At 42.5% G+C, this 14,724-nt stretch overlaps 1 protein-coding gene across 1 annotated transcript in view; it reads left to right on the top strand.

Moving 5' to 3' along the window:
- Nucleotides 1-12,384: 12,384 nt before the first annotated feature.
- Nucleotides 12,385-14,724, top strand: part of ANXA4 (annexin A4) — an 86,648-nt gene continuing 84,308 nt past the window's right edge. Inside the window, exon 1 of the mRNA XM_010367619.2 lies at nt 12,385-12,777. The gene's annotated coding sequence lies outside the window, so the exon portion shown is untranslated. The remainder of the gene's footprint in view (nt 12,778-14,724) is intronic.

Genomic DNA, 14,724 nt, shown 5'->3' on the forward strand with positions numbered 1-14,724 from the left:
TGATAAACCTATAAACCCCGACAAAAATAGAATGATTATGTGATTTTTTTTGACAAGTAAGACTCATTTAATATTGTTGGTATAATGAAAACAGCTATGCCTTCTGGGTTATTGGCAAAAGTACCCATACATTTAACTTTTTCATTGTGTTTTTGAGACATAGTCTCACTCTGTTGCCCAGGCTGGAGTGCAGTGGCATGATCTTAGCTAACTCTTGACCTCCTGGCCTCAGGCAATCCTCCCACCTTAGCATCCTGAGTAGCTGGACTACAGGTGCACACTACAACTCCTGGCTAATTTTTGTATTTGCGTGTGTGTGTGTGTGTGTGTGTGTGTGTGTGTGTGTGTGTGAAGATGGGGTTTTCACCAGGTTGCCCAGGCTGGTCTCAAACTCCTGAGCTCAACCAATTTGTCCACCTCAGCCTCCCAAAGTGCTGGAATTCACAGGTGTGCACCACTGCGCCCAGCCCCATATGTTTAACTTTAAGGTTATTACTTAGATGAACATCTGATATTCACAGGCTGTAAGAAATGGTTAACAAGAAAATAACAGAGCTAGGCGCGGTGGCTCACGCCTGTAATCCCAGCACTTTGGGAGGCCAAGGCCGGCAGATCACCTGAGATCGGGAGTTCGAGATCAGCCTGGCCAATGTGGCAAAACCCTGTCTCTACTACAAATACAAAAATTAGCCAGGTGTGGTGGCACGTGCCTGTAGTTCCAGCTACTCAGGAGGCTGAGGCAGGAGAATTGCTTGAACCTGAGAGGCAGAGGTTGCAGTGAACTGAGATCGCACCACTGCACTCTAGCCTGGGCAGCAGAATGAGACTCTATCTCAAACAAACAAACAAAAAATAACATGAAATGATGACTAGCTCTGTCTAACATCTCAGTTTTCAGAAGTAATCTAGATAAACTGCTAAAAATGAATGAATTCAGTGAATATGAATAGAATAAATACTTGTAGGTAAATTTTTTGTAATTTAAAATCTTAAAATTATTTTGGATGCTCATTAGCTACCTGGGTCATTTTCAATTAAGAAAGGGTTAGGATATGGTAGCATAAGTTTCTAAAAATTGTGGAGTGGTTTCACCTAGAAAATACTAATATCTGATAGTTCAAGATTTCTTGTTTCTTAGGTTTTTACCAAAATTTAAGGTTACTAAAAATAAGAATTCTAGTTAATATATAATTCTCTATAGAAAGTGTATCAAAGTAAGAGATATGTTTTTGATGAGAGAATATAAGATCTAAAGTTGTGTTCTTATTGAGAAAAAGAATAATTTTACATAATTTGAAGATTATTTCAAAGTTATTTATGAAAGGAGCAGAAAGGAAGCAGTAAATAGGAAAGAGAATTGTGAAGCAAGTTATGGATATGAAGATGTATTTTTGGTAAGGAAGGTTATAAAGAAAAGAGAATTTATAAAAGGGATTTTGTATGTGATTAAATTGGTTATAATTAAAGGAAACATAATAATCTTTCTAAATTTTGTCTCCTATTTTAGAACAAGATTTCTTTAAGGTATTAATTTTCTCTAAATAAAATTGTAAGAGATATTGATTTTTAGCTCTGTAACTTGTTTATTTTTGAAAACTTATCAGTTCATATATCAGAAGTTCAACTTCTGTTGTATCTTGCTGCTTTTAGCTTTTTCTCCCCTTGAGAAGGCCTGAAATGTTAACTCTCTCCTTAAACTTTTTCAGCAGCTCCTGTAAATTTTTTCCTGCACTTCTAACTAGGTTGTGGTCTGATGCTAAAATATCTTACCTTAAAGATCTAAAAAAAGGAACGTTTTCCTCCAGTATAACTTGATTCTGTACCCTTGGCTTTTCTTGATATGTCTAAATCGTTTCATGTAACCAAGAAATTTTACTCATGACCCAGGACACACTCTTCCTGTGTCTGATTAAGTCAAGTACCTTTTCATCAGGTTTGACTTCCAGGTTATCTAAATGGGTTTCCCATAAGGAGAAGCAATCACACTACAGATGGTCTTTCTTTACCTTTTTGTAACTGACCTGTAAAACACATTTTATGTTTTATCAAGACAATTCCTTGTTATCTTTACTAAGTTTTTGATTCCTTAGGAAACTGAGACATAAAAGAATTAAAGTTTTTACATCCATGTAACTTTCTGTATTGCTTTTAAAGTCTTTGTGGTGTTATGTTATAGGGCTTTGACTCCCAGGTCTGAAAAAGTCACTGACTCCTGCTAAATCTTAAACATTGACACGAATCAAAGCCTTGTCTTCAGACTAGGCAGAAGGTGACAATCAAAATGAATTGCGCTTCTGAGGCATGTATCCAGAAATTAAAACTTGTTAATCCCTCTAGGCCCAGGCACTAACATGGAAGAGGTGGGTGTATGAGATTATAGGGGCTGATTTTGAGGGATAAAATTAGTTCAAAGTTTCTCTATCAATTAAACGTTAATATCAAAAGCACATTGATGCAAGGCCATTGTCTGAGCACTGTGTAGGAAGAACAAGGTTTCCTTAGGGCACTGATCTGCTTTTTAATGGAAAATTGTAAAAGGTTATAAAAGGTTTATGGAAATCTTACCTTATGGTCAAACTGATTGAAATTAGATAGATTTGTTTATAAGGTTTATTTAAAGTATCTTTAATATGAATAATGCACTATACAAAGGTAAAATTTGGCTTTCTCTTTTGAGCAAAAATTTTGTGTAATACTAATAAGATAATAAAAGATTTTTGTTTATCATTTGAGTAAACTGCAGGAAAAAGAAGCGAGAGAGAGACATGGAGACTGATTTAGTTGGCCTCATGCTATCTTTATTAGGTCTCATGATTGGGAACTGAGTCTCCTCTCTGTCAAAGAGTAAAGGTCTTTGCTTTTTGAAATCTTTAAATGATCACTTTGACTAAATGAATGACAGCTATTTCACAGTGACATGTGACCTGTGATCCCAAGTGTTTTATTTTATTAATTTATTTTTTTAGACATGGTTTCACTCTGACACCCAGGCTGCAGTGCAGTAACATGAACATGGCTCACTGCAGCCTTGACCTTCTCAGTTCAAGCAATCCTTTTACCTCAACCAAGTAGCTGGGATCATAGTCATGCACCCTCATGCCCAGCTAATTTTTTATTTTTATTTTTTAGAGATGGGGTCTTGCCATGTTGCCCAGGCTGATCTCAAGTGTTTTAAAGCTTCAATATTTAATAAACTTTCCAAAATTAAATTTGAAATTCTTAACTTAGCCTTTTAACCCTCAACTAATTTTTTAGCTATTAAGTCCTCTGAAGGTCTAAGAGAGACATATTAGACTTAATTAGTATGCTAAAATTATATAGGAAGCATTGTCAAATATAAAATGATGTTTAACTTTCTTTGGGTTATATTTATTAATATAAAAATGTGTTATTAATATGAGTTCCAAAATTATATGAGATTTCTAAAATTCTTAAGTGTCTTAGTGTATGTTATCAGTAATAATTACGATTTTTATGTAAAATTGTTGTATACCACAGAAATAGCCAAATTTCCATGTCAATTGCCTTTATGGCTATTCTAAGACTTTTGTCACTTACAATTAATTGTTTTACACTGATTCTTCTAAAAAAGCTATAATCCAAAACTTGCTTCTTTAGGGGAGTTCATGAAAAGGACCCTGACAGGTACTCTCGAATGCAGATTTCTGATAACTTTGGAGATTGTGCCATTTGGACTAGAGAAAAAAATTCCCAGACTCTAATTGAAAAGTTGATGCATTAATGATGATTTCTAGCTTGGCATCAAGCAAAATAAGAATTAATTACATGGGACTGAATTAATAGAGGACTAAAATGATTTTTTAACTTTCTTGTTTGAAACATTGATGATTCTTTTTGCTTTGTTTTTCAGAGTCAAGAAAACTTTTTTATTTTAAACTATATACAGTGTTTAATAATTGAGTAAAGTTTACTCTCGTGACCAAAATTTGCAGCATATTTCTTTCTCTCCACCTGATTTATTCAGAATTTGGAAACTATTTGTGAGTATTCTTAATTTACTGCAATATAGTTATTTGACTAAGTCTGTTTTCTTTTACAAAAGGACACAGATGGAGACACTGGTTATTTTACCAAGAGTTTGACTAGAATGACATTTTTAAAGATACGCTCAGACTGGTTTGAAGAATTGATACTGAGTTTACAGAGCTGATAAAAAGCTCCTTGGAAAGACTGGCCTTATACCATGGCTGTGTGATTTCTTTACAAAGTTCCTGACCTGTACTAAGTAAAAAAAATGTCACTTTCTGACAGGCTTAAGAACCCCAAGTTATTTTGGAATCTTGAGAAGAGAGGAATTCACCCAATTCATACAGGTATCTGCAGGCACAATTAAATCCTTGGCTGGGCTGGAGGCTTTTAACAAGTCTAATTTGAAATTCCTTGTGAAAAAACAAGTCCCAGCAAAGCCAAATTTTTAAAAAAGGCCTAAAGTGCAGCAAATAATTATTCTTGCTGCACTTTAGGCAAATAATCAGGCCAAGTATTATAAAACTAAAACTTATTTTGCAAATAAATTGATTCTACTTTGACTTGTCTTTGATAGAAATACAGGACTGAAGAGAAAAATTATATTTCAGAAGAAAACTATAGTATACCTGGTATTAGATTCTAGCCTTGTCCATTGTTTTTGAGTATTTATTATTTTCCCACCTGCAATGCCATCACCCAAAATGAGACACAGCTGTTTAATGGGACTAGCCTATTTCTAGACTGGTTTGGTTAAATTTAAATGTTAAGCCTCTACCCCAAGGTAAACATGGATCATGTTACATGTATGTTCAATACATGTTCAATACATGTGTGTCCTTTATGGATATTTATAGCCCCTCCTGTAACATGCTAAATATATACGTTTAGTCAATCTGTTGTCATATCCCCTCAGGTGTCCAGGTACAATTGACAGTAGGGAACAAACTTATTTACATTCTTACTGATGCAGGAGCCATATATTCTGTAGTCAACACCCATGTACCCCTGGTTCAAACAGGACAATAATAGTTATAGGAGTGCCAAGGGAAACTGTGATTTGCCCCTTTCTGCAACTTTTAGATTGTCATCTTGGAGATCATGATTGACGGGAAAAACTGAAAAGATGAACCATACCTAAAAAGAAACATTGCTAAAATATGTCAAGAAACTAATTTGACTTGGGATAAGGCATTGCTAGTTGCCCTGTTGTGGATTAGAGTGGCTCCCCAAAGTGGGCTGAAATTGAGCCCAGTGAAATATTACATGCAGAACTACTCATCCCACAGACGTAGCCCTAAATCCTTTTCAACTGGGAGATCAGGTCCTCCTAAAAACCTGGAAGGAACAAGTGAATGGGACTGTTTGAGATGTTGCTGAATACCCACTCATCAGTGAAGTTTGCTGGAATAAAACTGTAGGTACACTATACTCAAGTTGACACTACTAGAGGGCCCCTCTTAGCTCAAAAACTGGAGAAACAAGAAGGGAGATGCCCATAATCATTGCTCCTAAAAGGAGCATTAAGGAATATTTCCTTAGCCAGGTCAAATAGTTTCATTCCACAGTCACCCCTTGTCAACCCTGCCCAGTGGAAAGTAGCCAAACGAGAGAAAACATTCTGTTGTCCCCAACTCCACAAGATTATGGAAGGAACCTTTGATACTGGGGAATTGTAACAATGAGAAAAATCTAACATAGCTGACTTCATCTTGCTTCTAATCTCACAAGCTAACTGCTTTTGCTTATTCCTACATGTAGGCCAAGTTAATCATGGAAATAATTTATTTTATAGTTTAACTGTAGAACTAATGACTATCTGTCTTTTGAAACAGATCTCTGAGGAGGTAAGGAAGTATGTACACAAGTAACAATGCTGTCTTAAAGATTTATAGGAAAAGGGTGGATCTGACAAGCAGTTAACTATGAACAAGGAAGATTTGTAACCTCCTTGGACCCCTGTTGATGCCCAGATGTCTGTGGTCACCAGTCACCTCTGGACTTTAACTTCTTCCCTGTTCCCCTCTCCCCAACATAAAAGAGCCTAAAAATCTATCAACTTAGGGTGCTTTAGCACACTAGTCCACCATCATCTTTTTTACTGGCTCCCTGAAACAAAGTCATCTTCCTTGCCTCAACACCTTGTCTCTCAACTTATTGGCTGTTGTGCAATAAACGGTATGAGCTTTGGACTCAACTGCAGTATCAGAGAAAAGACTTGCCAGTCTGGGAAAAAAATCCCCTATTTACATGTGTTGGGCCATTTCAGTGAGTATTTAGAGAGGAGATTCAGAAGTCTAGGCTAAAACCCAATTTTCCCTGGAAGTGTTCTTCTTGTCTATTGCTCCAAAAAATAACACTCAAAATTCAGGGGTGTGAAACAACCACAGTCATTTATTACTTATTGTCTCTCATGATTCTGATGCTTGGGCTCAGCTAGTTGGTTCCCACTTAGAATGCGTCACCTGGCTACCATGAGACAGAGATTGTACTGGAATGGCCTTGAAGGCTTCCTTATTCACATGCCTGGCACCAGGACTGGGAAAATTCAAACTGCTGGGGGATGAAACAGGCAAAGCTTGACTCTTTCTTTATTTTCACGGAGTCTATTTACATGATCTCTGCAACGTGGTGGTTTCAGGGCTGCTGTACTTATATACTCCAAAGGCACATGTTCTGAGCAAGAGAGCTAACTGATGCCTAGAGCTAGACGACCAGATCTCCTTTTAAGACCCAGTTTTGAAAGTCACATAGCATTACTTTAGTTGTGCAGTCACAGAAATCCATCTATGAAGCCTACCTGGGTTCAAGGTGAAAGGACTTAGATGCCACCTCTTGATTGAGGTTGGGGGCAGGGTTTTTGGAAGAGCACATGGGACTGAACATATTGTTGCAGCAATTCTGAAAAATACAATCTGCAGTAGGAAGTTTAATGCAACTTGTTGAATTAATAAATGATTGTATACCATTAATAGTAATACTTCTTGACACCTACTCTATGAGAGTATCTAACTCATAGAGCCATGTGAGGATTAACTCATTAATATCGTATATTTAAAGCACCTAGAATACTGACTGGCACATAGTAAGTGCATACAGTAAGTAAATGTTAGCTGTACTCTAGAGTTAAGAAAAATTAGAAGTTCATAACTATAGTATTAACGAATTACCCTTCCCCATCATTCAATTCTCAGTTGTTCATTCTGCTATTGCCTTTTTTTAAGAAAAACGTTTATTGGTTTATGTCCTTGTTTAGGTGGAAAAGCTTTCATCATCTGAAAACTTCTTAAGAAAAGATACATGGGAGATAAATATTTTGAAATTGTACGTGTCTGAAATATATTTACTCCCACATTTGACTGCTAATTTGTGTGGGTATGAGAATCTATGTTAGAAATAATTTTCTCTCAGCATTTTATTTACTTATTTATTTAATTTATTTAGATACAGAGTCTCGCTCCATCACTTAGGCTGGAGTGCAGTGGTGCCATCTTGACTCACTGAAACTTCGCAGGTTCAAGTGATTCTCAGGCTTCAGCCTCCTGAGTATGTGGGATTACAGGCGACCACCACGCCTGGCTAATTTTTGTATTTTTTAGTAGAGATGGGGTTTCATCATGTTGGCCAGGGTGGTCTTGAACTCCTGTCCTCAAGTGATACACTCACTTTGGCCTCTCAGAGTGCTGGGATTACAGGTGTGAGCCACTGCACCCGGCCTACTCTCAGCATTTTAAAGACATTATTCCATTGTCTTTCAGTTTCATGCTTTGCTACTGAGAAATCAGATGCCATTCTGATTCTGGATCCTTTATGTGAAACCTTATTTCCTCTTGGGTACTTGTAAGATCTTCTCTATGTCCTCAGTCTTCTGAAGTTTTATCACAATGTGCCTTGGTGTGGTTCTGGTTTTGTCCATTGCACTGTGCTCAGTGAGCACTTTCAATGTGGAAATGCATGCTCTTTAGTTCTCAAAATATATAATTGAATAATTCATTTCTTCCCGTTTCCCAGATGTCCAGGGCTGGCTTTCTAATCTTCTTATTTTTTAATATTTCTTCCCCTTCTCTTTGCCTTTTGTCTATGCATTCTAGGATATTTTCTAACTTTATCTTCTTAACATTCTACTGAGTTTTTCATTTTTGCTATTGTATTTTTAATTTAAAAGAGCTTTGTTTGGTTCTATGAGTGTTCCTTTTTTAGAGTATTTATTTATTTACTTATTGAGCTAGTGTCTCGCTATGTCACCCAGGCTAGAGTGCAGTGGCTGTTCACAGGTGTGGTCATAGCACACTATAGCCTCAAACTCCTGGGCTCAAGTGGTCCTCTTGCCTCAGCCTATCAAGTAGCAGGGACTACAGGCTCATGTCATTGCGCCCAGTTTTTCTGTTTTGTTTGATCTTTCTCAGAGAAGATCAATAATAGATTTCTCAGTTTTCTTCTCCCTATATACTCTTTTCCTTCCTTGTCTCTTTTTTCCTGTTAGCATGTTTTGGGTTCTGTCTTTAATGTCAGATCCTTCCCTTACATTGTGATGACCTTCAGCTGCCTGCTCTTACTTAAGTGTGCCAGATTTAGCAACAAAAAGAAAGAAAAAAAAAGACAGGATGTCTGGTTAAATTTGAATTTTAGATAAACAATGAATAATTTTTAGTATAAGTATGTCTCATGCAATATTTTGGACATACTTATAGTACATGAGTATTTTATATTTTAGTAAAACATTACTTGGTGTTTAACTGAAAATCAAATTTAACTAAGTGTCCTGTATTTTATCTCGCAAACCTAAGAGTGAGATCTGCAAAGCTGCCTGGAAGCCCTGAGTGCGTGTGTAAGTGGGTGGGGCTTGACAAGGATGAGTTGACCAACAGGTTCTTCCAGTTTAATTGCGCAAATGATTACATTTTTTTCAGGTCTTTCCTCTTAGATTCCCCAGAGAAGAATATTCCAAACTCCCCATCCTAGTGAGTTTGATCCTGGCTGCCAGAGTTCTAGGAGCCAAGTGGGAAGAATACCAAGCAGCTCAGTAGACATCATCTTAAGTTTCATGTGGCTCTTCAACTTCAGTGCAGTAGCCCTAGTCTTGTGTTCATCTATTGGCCTTGATGAAAGATGGCTGCAAGTTCTTTGCACCCTCCCACCCCTCCCCACTCAGGGATGGAGCCTAATCCCCTTCCCTCGAATCTAGGCTGGCCCTAGTGACAGGCATGACTTATTGAATGCAACAGAAATAACGTTCAACAGCTTCCAAGCCTGCATAATAAGAAGCCTTGTAACTTCTGCCTGGATGTCTTGGAGTATCCTTTCTGGAAACCCTGAGCCTCCATGAAGGAAATCTGACCCTGAGCCTGCCATGTGAAGAGGGCATGTGTAGATGCTCTAGTTGACAGTGCCAGTCGAGACCAACCTTCCAGCTCTTCTGATCATGGTACCCAATATGTGAGTTCTCCAGACTGGCCCATCTGCCAGCTGGATAACACCAAGTGACCTTTCTTGGTGCCAGGTGGAACAGAAGAATTGCTCAGTTCAAATTCAGACCCAGAAAATCATGAGATATAATGGTCATTGTTTTAAGTCATCTTCAAGTGTTGGGGTGGTTTTTAGGCAACCTTAGACAACCAGAACACCTCGACTACGTCTGGTGTCCCCATTCCAGAGAGCCCTGCATGATTCTTCAGAGAACACGCGTCCAATCATCCGCCCTGGCGGAAGAGGAGCAGTGGCCACTGTGCAGTGTTGGGGAGGCTCACTGCTTCTTGTACAGACTTACGAGAAATCGTCCTGGGTTTAGTCTCACCTACACACCCACTTTCAAACGCATCCAGTGCAGCAAACTCTCCTATCCCGAGAAATCCCACTGTCATGTTGTTTCTTGGTTTTCCCTACTCCTGGTTTGGAAGTCGGCTTTCTCAGGTCTGTTAAGTCAGTTGTTGCCTGTCCACGTGCTTTCCAGGTTCCAAACTCTTATTATTTTTCCTCTTTTATTCCCTTGTCCTTGTGAGATTTTAAATTTTTTTTTAATTTAAAAAAGTGTTTTGTTTTTTTTTTGCGGGGGGTAGGGCGTGGTCGCTCTGTCATCCAGGCTGGAGTGCAGAGGCATAGCTCACTGCAGCTTCAAACCCCTGGGCTCAAGTGATCTTCCTGCCTCAGCCTCCCCAGTAGCTGGGACTAGAGGTGTGCGTCACTAGGCTTGGCTATTTTTTTTTTTTTAAGAGACATGGTGAGTGGGGGAGAGAGAGTCTCATTATGTTGCCCAGACTGGTCTCGAACTCCTGACCTCACACCATCCTCCCACTGCGGCGTTCCAACGTGCTGGTTTACAGGCGTGATTAAATTAAAGACACAGCACCCAGCCCTGTCTTTAATTTAAAGGCTTCTTGGAGTCGAATTTCTATAATTATATTAATTTTTTAAATACTCTTAGATCAGGTTTCCTAGAAACAGAGCCTGATCCTGGGATTCTAGTGCAAGTGCTGTAGTGAGCGTATTCTCGAGGGAAGCCTCTAGGTAAGTGAGGGAAATAGGATAGGCCAGAGGGAGAAACTGGGCTAATTTCTGATGAAGTTTAGCCTCAGTCTGATCCCATGGGAGCTCTGGCATATGAAGGGTACCGCAGATTTATTCCTGGCCTTTTATACCCTAAAAAGTTAGTCTCTAGCTGTGGCTTCCCCAGTCTGGTCTGAGCGCAAATGTTGGCAGAAGTGGGCAGTCAGGGGCAGTGAGCTGGGGCTGGGTGCACCCACCTAGTAAAGATTATTTGAGCGGGGTGCCAACAGCGTCTGCTTCATTCCTAACCTTTATTTTTTTCGTGTAGCCTAATTTTTTCTTTTTCTCTCTCTCTTTTTTGAGACAGGTTTTCACCATGTAGCCTAGGCTAGTCTCCCGAACTCCTGGCCTCAAGCAACCACCTGGGCCTCCCAAAGTGTTGGGATTACAGTCTGAGCCACCTCACGCAGACTAACTGTTGGTTGTAAGGGATGCAGTGTCTCTCTCATCTTGCTGAGGAAATGAATTATCCGTATTTCATTTCTTCCTACTGTTTGCCCTTTAATTTTTTGTTTTGTTTTGTTTTGTTTTTGTTTTTGTTTTGAGACAAGGTCTCACTCTGTTGCCCAGGCTGGAGTGCAGTGTGGTGCAGTCATAGCTCACTGCAACATTGACCTCCTGGGCTTAGAGTGATCCTCCTGCTTCAGTCTGGCCAGTAGCTGGGACTACAGGCGTGGCTACACACCCGGCTAGTTATTTTACTTATTTTTTCTTTTCTTTCTTTCTTTTTTTTTATTTGTGACAGTGTCTCGCTCTGTTGCCCAGGCTAGTGTGCGGTGGTGCGGTCTCAGCTCACTGCAGCCTCCACCTTCCAGGCTCGGGTGTTTCTTCCACCTCATCCTACTGAATAGCTGGGACTACAGGCGCATGCCACCACACCCGGCTAATGTGTGTGTGTGTGTGTGGGTGTGTGTGTGTGTGTGTGTGTGTGTATTTTTTTTTTTTTTTTTTGAGATGGGATTTCACCACGTTGGCCAGGCTGGTCTCGAACTCCTGGGCTCAAGCGATCCACTTGCCCTGGCCTCCCAAAGTGCTGGGATTACACCGTTCCCAGCCTTAATTTTTTAAGTTATCACATGCAGACAAAAGAGGCAGAACCAGTTTTAGTATCCAAATCAGACTGATCCTAAAACCCATGCTCTAAACCATATTAAACCACCTTTTAAAATTACATCTTAATGAAATAATTTAATGTTACCTCTCCAGCTTTAAGGGTGCCATTAACCACTTAGATTTTGATGTGTCGGATAGAAAACACTCCCCAAACGGGCTGTTCTCTGTTTTTTTAAAAAATCGAATTTGCCTATAGACTCAACGGATTCATTCTGCAAGCATTCACTACGTGGCGGAATCGGTGCTGGGCATGGGTGCTAAGACGACCTGGCCCTAGTTGGTGGCTTCAAGACGCTGTGTCCAGCAGGGGAAGCAGATATGAAAACACAACACTATTACAAGGGATGAGCGCCGCGCCAAGTCGAACCTGGGAGCTACGAACAGTGTCTAAACCTCAGTCACTCACAGGAGTACAGAGAAAGATCCGGAGCTGCTCCTAACTCCTACTCCAAAGCTTTCCCGGCCTGCTGGGCGCACAGGGAAGAGGGAAGGGCTGGAAACTTTCGGGAATGTGTTTTCATGTGAAAGAGGGAAATGAAATGTACCCTTCAGATTTCACTTTCTACTTTTCCGGCCACGGGTTCGGCACTAGCCTGCCGTTAGGAGAGAAACGGTTTTCCGGGGTTGGGGGAAGCGTGGATTCGCGGCGGGATTCCGGCTCCGCGCGGAGCTGGGCGCGGCAGGCGCAGGGAGGAACTGGCGAGGTGGCCCGGGCTCGGCCCTCCGAGGGTGTGGAGCGCCCGGGAAACTGGGACCCCGATAATCCAACTGCTCCCACCCTGCGGGACCAGGAGCGGGGCTGGCGGTACTGGCGGCACTATCCAATCCGGGCAGGGGGCGAGGCCGGGGGACCAGGCCGGCCCGGGGCGCGGGCACGTGTGGAGGGCGGACCCGCCGAGGGTCGAGGCCCGCCCCTCAGAGAGCTCCTGGCGCGGCCGTCCAGGCCCGGGGCCCCAGGTGCGCTTCGCCTAGCCAGGGATTTTCCGGTCTCGTGGGCAGAGGAAAAACCAGGAACTCGGGCTCAGTCTCCACCCCAAAGCGGGGCGGATCCGCCGTCCCGGATAAGACCCGCCGTCTGGCCCTGAGCAGGGTGTGACCTCCGCAGCCGCAGAGGAGGAGCGCAGCCCGGCCTCGGTACGAGGGGTAAAGGGGCTCCGGGCCGGGGGTCCTGGGCTCGGGGAACGTGGAACATGGCCCGAGAGCGTCTCGCGGGGATGCCCGGCTCCGCGCTGCGCCCTAGAGTGGGTGCTCGCCGCCGGCTTGCGGGCAAGCCCGGGCGGCCACACGGTGGAGGGGGCCAGCGGGCCCGGGACGCGCTCCGGGTGGGCGAGAGGGAGGCGAGTGCGGCGCCTAACTACTGGCACCATCCAGACATCCAGGGCCGCTTACACAGCTCAGGACGCGGGTCAGAGACCACGGCAGTTATTTATTCAGTCCGTGTGCTGGGCTCGGGCATCAAAAAGAAAGGACCGAGATAATCTTGACTGTAGCTAACTGCGCCTAACACCTCTTACAGTTTACTCTTTGATTCTTTCTTTACTCCATTTAAGAAACTTACTCCTTTCTCCTAGATCCTTACCATTTTCTTACCTTCTCGTGTGTCTAATGCCCTCGGCACAGTGCCCGGCACATCGGAGTCTGATCATTATAGGATCCATGACTTGAGTTGGCCAGTGGCGCAGTCTCACCAGTTTGTCATGACTTTGACCAGCTGGAGACTTTGGGGCCAAGGAGGATTGCTTCTCAACAATTTGCCGGCAGAAGTGCCCCCCGGGTCAATGCAAGTCTTCTGAGCTGATAGAGCACAGTGGGTCCTGCATAACTCGTGCTTTTCATGGAACTCGGTATCTGCTCTCTCCTGCTGACAGTGGGAAGGATAGATAGGGTGGTCCTCTCCAAGTTATCCATTCTCCTGCCCACCAGTCCATGACACCCCACCACCCTTTTCCATTCCCTACTGTTTGCCCTTTAATTTTTTGTTTTGTTTTAAGACGCAGTATCACTCCTGTAGCTCAGGCTGGAGTGCAGTGCCTGGATACAGCTCACTCTGCCTCCCAGGCTCAGGTGTTTCACCCACCTCAACCTCCTGAGTAGCTGAGACTACAGGTGCATGCCACCACGTGCCTATAGTTCCAGCTACTCAGGAGGTAACTGGTAACTATCGATAACCAAACCCTAGAATTTTTTTTTTTTTTTTGAGATGGAGCCTTGCTCTGTCGCCCAGGCTGGAGTGCAGTGGCTCGATCTTGGCTCACTGCAAGTTCTGCCTTCCAGGTTCACGCCATTCTCCTGCCTCAGCTTCCCGAGTAGCTGGGACTACAGGCACCTGACGCTGCGCCCGGCTATTTTTTTGTATTTTTAGTAGAGACGGGGTTTTGGCATGTTGGTCAAGCTGGTCTTGAACTCCTGACCTCAGGTGATCCACCTGCCTCAGCCTCCCAAAGTGCTGGGATTACAGGCATGAGCCACTATGCCCAGCGCCCAAACCCTAGGTTTTTCGTTGCCAGGGAATTCTCAGACACAAATGGAAGAGCAATTAGGAGAGGAAGTGGACAGGAATAAGAAAATGGATAACCCCAGCGACCCAAGAGCTGCTGACTCCCCAGAGCCCTATCAGGCCAAGGCCATCTTCATTCAGCTCATGTCAGATTTCTGTTGATTGAGGATATGGATGCAAGTACACCCCTGCCCCCACCCACATGTAGGCAGGCACAGACACACAGCTACTGGATCAAAGGCTTCTGTGAATTTCCCTCCTAGATGTTCTTGCATTTGGTTAGGGATCATTTTTCTCTGCAAGCAATTTAGAGAGTAACCTGCACAGTCAAGCCATGTACCACTCCAGGCCTTAGTGTTTAAAGGGTGAGTCTCCTGGTCATCCCCAGGCTCATGTCCAGTGGTATGTTTCTTTGTTTATGTCCAGCCACTCTTTTGTTTTCCTGAGCTCACTTATTATCTGCTTGTAGACTAAGCCTGCTTTTCTCCGAGGGAGATCAAGATGAATGGCAGGCACTGGGGATGGTGGGCAGTGTGCCAGGGAGTACCTGAAGTTGCAGAATAAACAAGGGGTGGGGAAGCCTG

The sequence above is a fragment of the Rhinopithecus roxellana genome, chromosome 17, assembly GCF_007565055.1.
Source record: "Rhinopithecus roxellana isolate Shanxi Qingling chromosome 17, ASM756505v1, whole genome shotgun sequence".
NCBI classification, from domain to species: Eukaryota; Metazoa; Chordata; class Mammalia; order Primates; family Cercopithecidae; genus Rhinopithecus; species Rhinopithecus roxellana.